Source organism: Chelonia mydas, chromosome 6, assembly GCF_015237465.2.
Source record: "Chelonia mydas isolate rCheMyd1 chromosome 6, rCheMyd1.pri.v2, whole genome shotgun sequence".
In the NCBI taxonomy this organism is placed as follows: domain Eukaryota; kingdom Metazoa; phylum Chordata; order Testudines; family Cheloniidae; genus Chelonia; species Chelonia mydas.
Window position 1 is genome coordinate 58,995,218 of NC_051246.2, and position 11,203 is coordinate 59,006,420.

The window sequence follows — 11,203 nt, forward strand, 5'->3', positions numbered from 1 at the left end:
AAAAGGAGTACTTGTGGCACCTTAGAGACTAACCAGTTTATTTGAGCATGAGCTTTCGTGAGCTACAGCTCACTTCATCGGATGCATATGCATCCGATGAAGTGAGCTGTAGCTCACGAAAGCTCATGCTCAAATAAACTGGTTAGTCTCTAAGGTGCCACAAGTACTCCTTTTCTTTTTAATAGTCATGTCAATACTGCACAACCTTACATATCTGGTTTATCAGGGCAACTTATTCCTTGACCAACAGTATCATTTTCTTGAGCTCATCCAGTCAGGATGGATTTGCCTTTCTCTGGTCTCCTTTGGGCATTTCTTCTCTTTGTTGTGAGACTACTCTTCCATGCCTGTGCAATGAACAAGCCATTAGCTGAAGGAGTTTGAGTTGCTTTTGCAGTTTCTTAACTGTTTCTAGGCAGCTGGAGTTAATTTTAACAAAGGCCGGTTAAACAGAGCCTGGAACCATAACACCTCAAGCTGTGATCTCAGCAGGGTCAGCCCTGGTCAGTACGTGGATGGGAGATGTCCAGGGAAACCCTGTGTACTGATGAGTCAATGCCAGAGACATAGGAATTGCCATACCACATCAACCTAGTGAGCCATCTAAGCTACTACCATGGCCACTACCAGATGCTTCAGAGGAAGGTGCAAGAATCCCTGTAATGGTCCTATTACTCTATAACAGTCCATAATGGATAGTTTGATCTTCGTGCCCATCAACAGTGACTGGCTTATGCCCTAACTCGGGAGGATTTACACCCCTTTGTAAATGATTTGCCTTGAATAATGTAAGTATGAACGTGTTTTTCATTTCTCATTAAAATATTTACTCCTTTTCTGAATACTGCTAAGTTTTTGTCCTCAGTAATAATATGTGGCAGTGAGTTCCACAGGTTAATTGTGGTAGTAGTAAGAGACCAAAGAGAAGAATTGGAGGTAAAGGGGCTGGGCAGAATCCTTACAATTTTATTTACCTAAGGGCCTTCTGAACCATAATCCATCAGGGATACTAACCTGTGTTCTTCCTTTGGTGTCTTACCAGGCCATGACACTATTGGAGACAGTGACTGTCCTGATGGGTAAGAATTAACCCCTCTCCTACCATGAGACTTGCTTGTTAAAATCAAACCAGCAAGCACTGGCTGTGTTGTTGATGAAAGGAGGTGAGAGTGGCCTCCAAAGAACAGGAAGGTTCACAGATCAGTAACTTTCCAAAACTGTCCAGTGACCTTCCCCCAGCAGAGAGATGTACCCAGCCCAAGAGACCCCTCTTTTACAGTGTCCGGTGATAGTGAGTGAGAACAGGCTATTTGTTTTTGTTTTTCTCTCCTGTTATTCAATTCCCTTTTCCTCTCTCCATTGTGTGATATCTCAGCAGCTCTAAAGCGTAGTCAGTGAAGGGTTAAAGTCCTAACCTTCCCCCCATTCCCCTCAATTCCCCATGGTTTGTAAATGGTTTTACAATTAACTTGTAAAAGCAAGAGGCTGATTATTGCAGCGCAGAGACTGTTGTTGTCTGGACAAGCTTCTCCCACATGCAGCTCTGCTGATACACCTCAGTCCTGACAAGCAGCTCTCCTCCCCATATCCCCTCTGGGCATGTCCTGAGCAGAGACTGTCCATCTTGTTGAGCTCAGCTGTGTAGTGATTTTTTAAAAAGTGAACCAAACATCCCCAAGGGTGACAGATACACATGCTCTAGGACCCAAAATTCATTTAATTTTTGACCTATGTAGGATTTGAATCCAGGTCTTCGAAGCTCAGCCCAGGCCAAAATCAGCCTCAGAGTAAGGGGGCACAACATCCATAGAAGCCAGCCAAATACCTGCTAATTCACTGGGACAGAATATCTCCTACTGGATTCCAGCCAGCCATCCTGTCACATGATTTATGGTATTTGCACAGTGTGATGAGCATGGTAGGCAAATGCCCTGAATTGGGTGCTGATGCATGATCCTGAGGATGGGGCTGCCAGAGGATGATGTGCTTGGAAACTGTGCTTGGTAACTGATTTGGCTTTGCTGCAAGGGCTGCATTTTAATTTCCTCCTCAAGCAGAGAGCTCCCTTAGTGCAGTAACTCCTTAGTAGGCAGCTGGGGTGGGGGGATTCTAATACTAGTTCTAATAGTTCTGGGTTCTATTCCTCCTCTCCCTGGGTAAAATGGTTCTTCTTTCTTCTGTTGAGACATTTTTATTATGAGCCCCTGTCTTGAAGTCCCAAGGTGGCATTCTCCCATTCCAAGTGCATTATGGGATCCTTCACGGTGGCTACTATAAGGTTAATGACTTAATGGCAGTGGGCTGAAATGAAACCACTGCTGGTATGCAGCTATCAAGGGGCTGATGGGGAAATAGGTGCACATAAACAAGGAGCACAGGTGGTGTGGAAGGTGGATATAGAGGCCAAAGCAGATTGAATCTGGAAAACCTCATCCAGAAGAATGTGTGGTGGTTTTGTTTTTGGTTTTTTGGGTTTTTTTAACTTTCTTTTCCTGGTCTGTTACATGAGCAAAATCCTCTGCCTAGCCGCCAATATACTTCATTGGATGTGTGTGGGTGAGTCCCTGTCACAGAGTCCACTCACTGCTAGTGGCGCCGCCTCCTGACCATCCCGGGGATTAGGCCCGCCAGGTGCTGCCCTCCACTGGTGGTGTCCAAACCTGTCATCCTTTCTCAGTCTGTGGGCCCCCCTCTCTCCAGGAACTGCAGCCTCCTCCTTGTGACTCGGCCTTTTGGCCAGGTCACTGTTATCTCCCTGGAAGGGGGAATCACAAAGTCTTTCCGAAACAACTTTATTCAGTTTTTCTACCTAGTCAGCACAGAAATGTCTGTGCATCACTTTTCTGAAACCATGGTAAAGGATCTCATCCCCAAAGCAATCACACGGTGACCACGTTAGGATACTGCTGTTGGAGATGGAGAATCCCTTGACTTGAGCATTAGGGCCTCTTGGGGTTCCTCCATCATGAGTATTGAGAAAGTGAAAGAAAGTGGGAATATGATGCTGCTCTTGAAATATACACAGTGGTTTGGGGGGGTGCAAATGTTTCATTGACCTGGGATTGGGACAAGCACATGCTTCACATACAGCAAAACTATTAGTGGATTATGCAGGTCATTCCAAACTCATACTAATAAAACCTTTATACCACGCCATGCCATCATGTATTCTCTATATGTCATCAATCTGAGTGGTTTAGAGAGAGGGAGATTAAACATTTCCAGATCCCTTTGTCCATAAAGCCAGGATCTCTCCATTCCATCAGCTCAACTGTTCAGACTTCAGAGGGAGAGGAAAATTCTAATTCATAAATTTTAGAAAACTCTTAAACAATTGGTTGTCGAGGATCAATTTCTGCCATTCCAAAAACTCCAACAACAATATACTCTACTGGTTTAGCTGCATAGTGTTACCTACAGTTTGAGCATCTTTTGAAGGACATATTTGGTCCTGAGGTACTGGCGGCACCAAAGACTTCAGAACTGTTGATGTGGAGAGGGCTGCATAGGTTCACCAACCAGCTGGATCCTATTATGACTTACTGGTCCAGAATACCCTCCCTAATTTAAATTGTTCCAGGCCTACCCAATGGATAAATGCCTTTCAAAACACTACTGATCTATAATTAAGGCTGATCCAGAAGAAAAATGATATTTCATTCACACTGGTTCCCACATAGGCTACAGTGCATGGGCCTTGCCAGAACAGAGGTGCTGCTGGTTCAGATGTTTTGGGACTGTCCCAGGATACAATTCTTTGGCTAGAAGTAGGTAGGATTAATATGATAATTGATACCTCCTTTAAAAATTACTTCCCAGAACTATGTTGGGATATATCCCATCATATCAGAAATTCTCCAACTCACAGAAAGCTTGGTTCTCTTTAGCAGTGCTTGTAGCCAAACAACTTGTTATTGCTTCGATAGAAGAGCATATTGACTCCAGGGATAGAAGCTTGGATCAGCATCTTGGCTGACCTGGCAGCTGAAGAGCAGATAACACTTTGGAGAAGAGGGACCTCAGGCAAATTGGAAGATTTGGTTTAACTTTTCAGAAATCTTTGATTAAGTTTTATGGAAACAGAGATGTCCTCTTCTTTCCCTTCCTTCCCTCCCTCCCATTTCTTTCCTTTTGTTATTTTTGTCTTTTTTTTTCTTCTGTTATTCTTTTGGTGGGGAGAAAATTTCAATAAAACATAGATTGAAAAAAGTGTCTTTTGGTGATTTTTTAAAAAATATATTGGTCCCTACACAGGCTAATGTTAATGTGTCCAATACATTTCCAACAGGGGCCAGCATTTAACACCCTTGGTGCTACATTAGCTCATATGTTTTAGGAGTGCCACTTTATCAAGAATTTCTTGTATGAGGTGGGTCAAAGGACTGGTTAGATATTGGGTGCTAAGTTGGAGCCCTCCCCTTTAAGTTTCATTCTTGGCTATAGGCCTGAGACTTGGAGGATACTTGATAATGAGGCGGCATTATTCCAACGTGCAGCTTTGGTCGCTAAAAAATTAATCCTGCAAAAATAGAAAAGTCGATCTCCACCAAACATTGATGCCGGGCTCAGTGATTTGGCTGACCCTGCAATTAACAAATGATCGACATTCCACACAAGGGAGATACCCAAAAAATTCAAAGCAATTTGGGCTGACTTTTTAGAGGGCTATGATTAATGTGGATCCCCAAGACAGACATGTTTCCCCTTCCCTCCCCTCCCTTTATCCTACCCCTCTTTACTTACTTTGTGTATTATGATGGATCAAGTATTTTGGTATAGTTGTTGTATTTGGAAAAAAAATTATAAATATCAAACAAAACAAAAAGCCCACCTCTTAAAAAGCTGAAATGCTTTTCTATACGTTGTCACATAGGCCAGGTCCACTATCTTGCAAGAGCTAGTAGCAAGCGCCTTAGCCCAGTGAAAAGTAGGGAGATCCTGGTTTTCTGAGCTACAAGCCTCCTTTTCTAGCCCTGATATTTCCTGAAATAGCAAACCTTAAACCTGCTCCTTGTCCAAGATTGAATATTGTCCATCCTAGGCCTTGTCCCAATGTAATATAGTGAGAGAGATTGCATACTTATTGGGGGACTATTTAAAATAAATAGTCATTGTTTGAAGCTGCATAGGAGTCTGCAAGGTTAGTCAGTAGCAGTCCCAGCAGAAATGGATTACTAGGCAGAATGAATGCATGGGGGTCAAAAGTGTTGGATGGATCCAGTTTATGACATGGCGTTGCAACTTCTCACTTTATAATACGGTTAAATAGTGTATCACAACCCCTCTTTCCATTGTAATAGCTGATGATAGTTGAACCTCAAAAGACCCTGCAGTTCAGCTGGACAAATTCTTCACCACACCAACAAGTGGTACAGTTTACACTGGTCATCTTGTCTGTGTTTTGGGCTGAGTCCTTAGAAAAGTGTTGTACAGCTGTTCCTTTATTCCAGGCACTCTGCCGAGCCACTAAAAAACTCCTACAGGCCAGTAGAGGATACTGGGAGAGGCTAGGTTGGGAGGAGATTTTTGGCTGCAATTCCCTTTCATGCTTCTAAAGCTCTTAGTGCATGCAGACCTTCCTCCTCTCCAACAATTCTGATACAGTCACCCATCATGCAATTTACAGAGCCAAAAGGGCCTCTTCCTACCAGCACAGGGAATTTGTTGGTTGTTGTGGATGACCGAGTTTGACTTGGGACTCTTTGCTCAGAGGATATAGCATTTTATTGCAAACAGTGATCATGTATGAAATCCCATCTCTGGGTCTAAGAGTGAAGCCAGTGCCAGCAACTCAGCAGTGGTACATCAGTCCAGCTGTCCCCAGACATCCAGCGTGCATGCAAGAATCCTAAACCAGGGGAATGACCTTTCTGCACTTCCCTGAGACCCTACAATCCCTTCTTTGTGTCCTCTTCCCAGACAGGAACTAAATGAGACAGTAATCAGCCTGTATGTTTAATTAGTCAATTTCCAGGCGTATTGCTTATAGGCTGTGTATAATATGCATGTCACAGATAGTAGAGATGGAAAGATTCTATTACAGTAGGCTATCTCATCCATCCCTAGCTGGCCAGTGAGAGATTGTCATCTATAATCAAAATTAGACTGGGAAAAATCCTGGAGATTATAGCAGGCCAAAAGATAGATTTTCAGCACTTCCACAGCCAAACAGGTCTTTCTGCTAGGAATAGCCATTTTATCCCATCACTCCTCATTTGTACCCTCTTGGGCCAACCCAAACAATTCCTCTCCATTCTATAAAACTGAGAATCAGAGTTTCGCTGGATTATACCACCTCCCTCATGTAGCCTTTCCTGCAAAAGCCTGCTGAGATGTTTCTCTCCTGCCTCTAATGCACAAGTCACATACCCCCAAATCTTTCAGTAGCTGCAGCTCACCTGCTCCCTAGGCGATAGATAATGGGACTGGAGACATGGGATTTTAGATATTCAAGGGGAGAAGGTGCCTCCATGGATGCTTTAGATTCCTAAAGATTACATTGTAGAAAACAATTTAACTTCCAGGATAATGAGACAATAGGCCAAGCTGCCATGTGAGGGAGTTGGAATCCACATCACTGGAGAGAGCCTATTTTCTGTCCTGGAAGCCCAGGTGTTATACTTCTGTAAAGGGGATTAAAGACTCTTAGGATTCCCCTGATTTCCCACTGCTACTCTTAAGGAGGGGTTAAGAATCATGGAGCCCACCTTGCCCACAGATGCAAATAATCCAATGTTTAATAGCTACATAGCTTGATTCAAACTTGTTTCTCTTATGACAAGATAACCACTACCTACCCACCTCCCTCACCAGCAAGCCTGTAATCGGTACTCTAAACCTCATAGGAACATCCCTGTGTGGTGATTTCAAGCTCTGTGCCACCCCTCCACTTGTCCCTATGAGAATCAGCATCTGCTAAGCAGCTTGATTCCGCACTTTGCATTCAAACTGGGCTTTGTCCTGTTCTAGTCTGTTGACCAATGTTCACAGCAGCTTGAATGTATCCATCTCCTGTCAGTTAGATACAGATGCACCATACAGCTCAGCCAGTGAAAGTGTCTGCCCTGCAATCAATGGTGAGCTCATCGGGGGCTGACTGTTTCAATTGAGCTGCACAGGAGAAAGTTGGTGAAGCATAATAGATTCTGACTCAAAAAATTTACCCCCACATATTCACATAGGTGCATTCGAATTTTTTTCTGGAAGCACTTGCAGGTGGGTTGCAGCCAGAAATGCAGTGGGACAAGCCAATGATAGACTTGTTTAAATTTGGAACTCTAGTATTTGATGCATCCGATGAAGTGAGCTGTAGCTCACAAAAACTTATGCTCAGATAAATTGGTTAGTCTCTAAGGTGCCACAGGTAATCCTTTTCTTTTTGTATTTGTGTGGTGTTCAGCATTTTATACAGGGCACATTTCTGTCCATTCCCAGCAACATGCTTACTCCCATTGCAGGGTGTATCGGTCTCTCTGGCACTTCTTTTGTCCACCCCAGCCCTTCCTATCCCTGTTTCAGAGAGAACACCACCTCAGCTCTGCTGCTGGTTGTCCATCCCAGCTGTTCCAGTCTCATGCCACCATGAAGACTCCTCCTGCATACCTTACTGAAATGTTTGGCCATGTTTGGCAAGTCCATATTGGTAAGAGGCTGGTAACTCTCAGTTAAGCTAGCTTGTCTTCTCACCAATGCTCTTCTCTTACCCCATGCACAGACAAATCTCTCAGGCTTTCCCAGTCCAACTGTCATCAATCTAGGATCTTTTATGACTTGTTGCCACTTATACTGAGATGGGCTACATTTTAAATCGTACTACCCAGGGGCAGATCCTGTAGGGCAGTGGTTCTCAAACTGTGGGTTGTGACCCCCAAAGTGGGTTGTGACCCAATTTTAATGGGGTCACCATGTTTGGCAATAGATTTGCTGGGACCTGGAGTGAAAGCCGAAACCCGAGCCCCATCTCCTGGGGCTGACACCCGAGGACTTCAGCCCTGGGTGGCAGGGCTCAGGTTACAGGCCCCCCACCTGGGATTGAAGCCCTTGGTCTTTGGCTTTGCTCCCCCACACTACCCAGGGCAGTGGTGCTCAGGCTTTGGCTTTGCTCCCCGTTTGTTCCCCCCCCCCCCAATCGCCTGGGGTGGCAGGGCTCGGGCAGGCTCAGGCTTCAGTCCCCTTCCTGGGGTGGTGTAGTAACTTTTGTTGTCAGAAGGAGGTTGAGGTGCAATGAAGTTTCAGAACCCCTGCTGTAATGGGTTAAAGAGCCACCAATGCCAAAAGGGAACTTCCATAAAATCTTTCATTTAGAAATAAGGCATATTTGTGGTGGGGAGTTAGTATTTTTCTTCTCTTGTTCTTTATCACTAGGCACATTTTCAAACATATTGGATGTATTGATGCTTGGAACATTATGCTATGATATTTTCAGATAATTTGTTCTTGCTTGGCCAGTACTTAGATGAGAGCCCTCTAGGGGACATCTAAGTACAGATGATTCTCTGGTCCGTATTGCCCCGGCATGATGCTAGAGGACATTGTGCTGTTGAATATATTGGATTTGGATCATATGTAAAAGATGAGATCTGAACCATTTGTGATTTGAAGATTCCACAGTACTTTTTGTAAGAGGAGAAGAGTTAACCCTAGTGCCCTTGCCCTGGCCTGGCCAAGTTCTAACCCAATTCATTACATTCTTACTGTCTTAAACTGTGGTCTAGTCTACACCTAAAACTTAGGTCAACCTAGCAACATTGTCAGGGTTGTGAAAAAATTCATGCCCTGCGTGACTTAGCCTCCAACTGTAGATGAGCTAGATCATCAGAGAAAGTCTTCTGTTGACCTAGCTACTGCCTCTCAGAGAGGTGGATTACCTCTGTAAACGCAAAAACCCCTTCCGTTGATGTAAGATGTGCCTACACTACAGCAGCGCCATAGATGTTCTGCTGTAGCCACTGTAGTGTAGACATAGCCTTGCTGATTCTTTGTTGCCCTGCACCTTTGTAGTGGTTTACACAAGTGCAAAATGAGTGTTAAAGGCTGGCATTCTGAGTTAACAGCATTTTACACTCACTTTTCTCTGGTGTGTAAATGACTACGTGTGGCACAGGACAACAAAGAATCAGGCCTATAATGTGTTAGCATCTGTGTAATGCTTTTGTTTGCTTGTACGGGTATAACCTGCAGGCAGGAGCTCTACCTCAGAAAATATTTCTCAGGCAGAGATTCAGATAGAACAGCATTGCAGCTGATAGAATAGCATTTCACCAAGCTCTAATCCTGTATCTTCAGATAAACAGAGCTTAAAACACATTGTAATAGTGTTGTTTTCTAATAAAGTTACACAACTTTTGTGCATCTCTATGATTTTAAACAGCTGCCATCTTGTGCACTGGAAGTTGCAACATATCACTATTGAGTGATCTCTCCTTGTTCCACCTACTGTGCAGGGTTGTTGAGTGGGGCTGGTTGAAGATTAGGGGAGGTTGGTTTATGCACAAACATACTTTTTGTAAAGAACACTTTTTATTTTTTTCAAAACTTTCATGGTATTTTTGTTTATATTTGACAATTTTTTCAAGACACTTCAAAATTTGTTTTGAATGTTTCTTTTATTTCTCCTGTTCTCTCACTTTAAAAAAAAAAGAAAAGGAGTACTTGTGGCACCTTAGAGACTAACCAATTTATTTGAGCATGAGCTTTCGTGAGCTACAGCTCACTTCATCGGATGTAGCTCACGAAAGCTCATGCTCAAATAAATTGGTTAGTCTCTAAGGTGACACAAGTACTCCTTTTCTTTTTGCGAATACAGACTAACACGGCTGTTACTCTGAAACCTTTAAAAAAAAAACATTTCGTACTGGAAAAAGAAGGGCAACAGTAAAAAAAAGTGAGAGAGAGTGAGATTTTTACCCACCATTTTGAACCAAAAATATTTTTTTTAACAATTCGTTTGAAATTTCTTCCCAAAAAGCCCCAAAATTTCAATGACAATGACATTTTTCCACCGAAAAATTACTGCTGTTGAAACCCCATTTTTTTTCAGTGAAAAATGTTTTGCTGAAAGGGGTTTAACCAGTTCCATTGTTGGGCTCAGATCCTATGTAAGAGGCTTGAGAAAGGCTAAGGATTATTATTGGTGATTTCATCTGACCTTGCTGTTGCTTTCTTTACTAGAGCATCAGTCTTCCACTTGTGACATCATGACTGTTTCCATAGCAACCAAATCATGTCATGGAGGGCAGAACCAGGGCTAGGCATAAACAGACTCAGCAATTGCTTAGGGCCCCAAGCAGCTCAACGGGGCCCCCCGATGCGCTTGTTATTATAAGAACTTGCCTGTTTTAGTATTGGGAGGGGACCCAAAAATACTCCTGCTTCAGGCTCTTAATGGGCTGGCTGCAGTGGAGGGTTCTATATTTATATGTCCTCAGTTTGTGCCTTGTGTAGAAATCCACAGGGTTAACAGATCTCTAGGGCCTGCTGGTCAGAAGGATTCTCATCTGCTTTTCCTGCTGGGGAAGAAACACGATGGGAAACTGCTTTTTGGCAGCTTCTAGAAAGGTGAGGGTGGCCCTTGGAGGGACAAGGCCACTATCCAGGAGCAGTCAAGGAACAGCGTGGGACTACAACTCAGGGGAAACTCACAGCTGTGAGGTGAGGAGCCAAAATTGACCAGATGCTGCTATAAAAATAACAGTGAATAATTTTACTGCAATTTTGTTTTTTCTCCTCTAAATTGTGGGAATGAGCTTGGAGGAAAAAGGATCTCTCTGGAGAGCTGAACTCTCCAACATCGGTTTGTCCCACTCTGCATTACATGAATTCCATCTCCATTTTGCATGGCTGTGGGAACCTTCATGGCATCAAAGGAGACATTCCCAGACACCTTTCTCCAGTGCAATTTTTGCTTGGCAGCCACTTGCTGTTTTTCCTGCTCACCCCTCTTCTGTGCAGTTGTGATGCAGGCAGATATCTCTTGGAAAGAATCTTGCCGCTGGCCTGTCCTATCATGAGAACGAGCTATCAGTGCTGCTCTGCATCCTTTTCTTCCTCTACCTTCACTTTCCCATCTCTCCTCCTCTTCCCCCAGATTCTTCTGGCCACCTTTTTTCCTCTTGTCATTACTGCGGCTTTGTGAACTATGAATATTGCTGGGTAATACCGAATTGTGACATCAGCAATAAACAGGCCAATCATTACCCTCCAC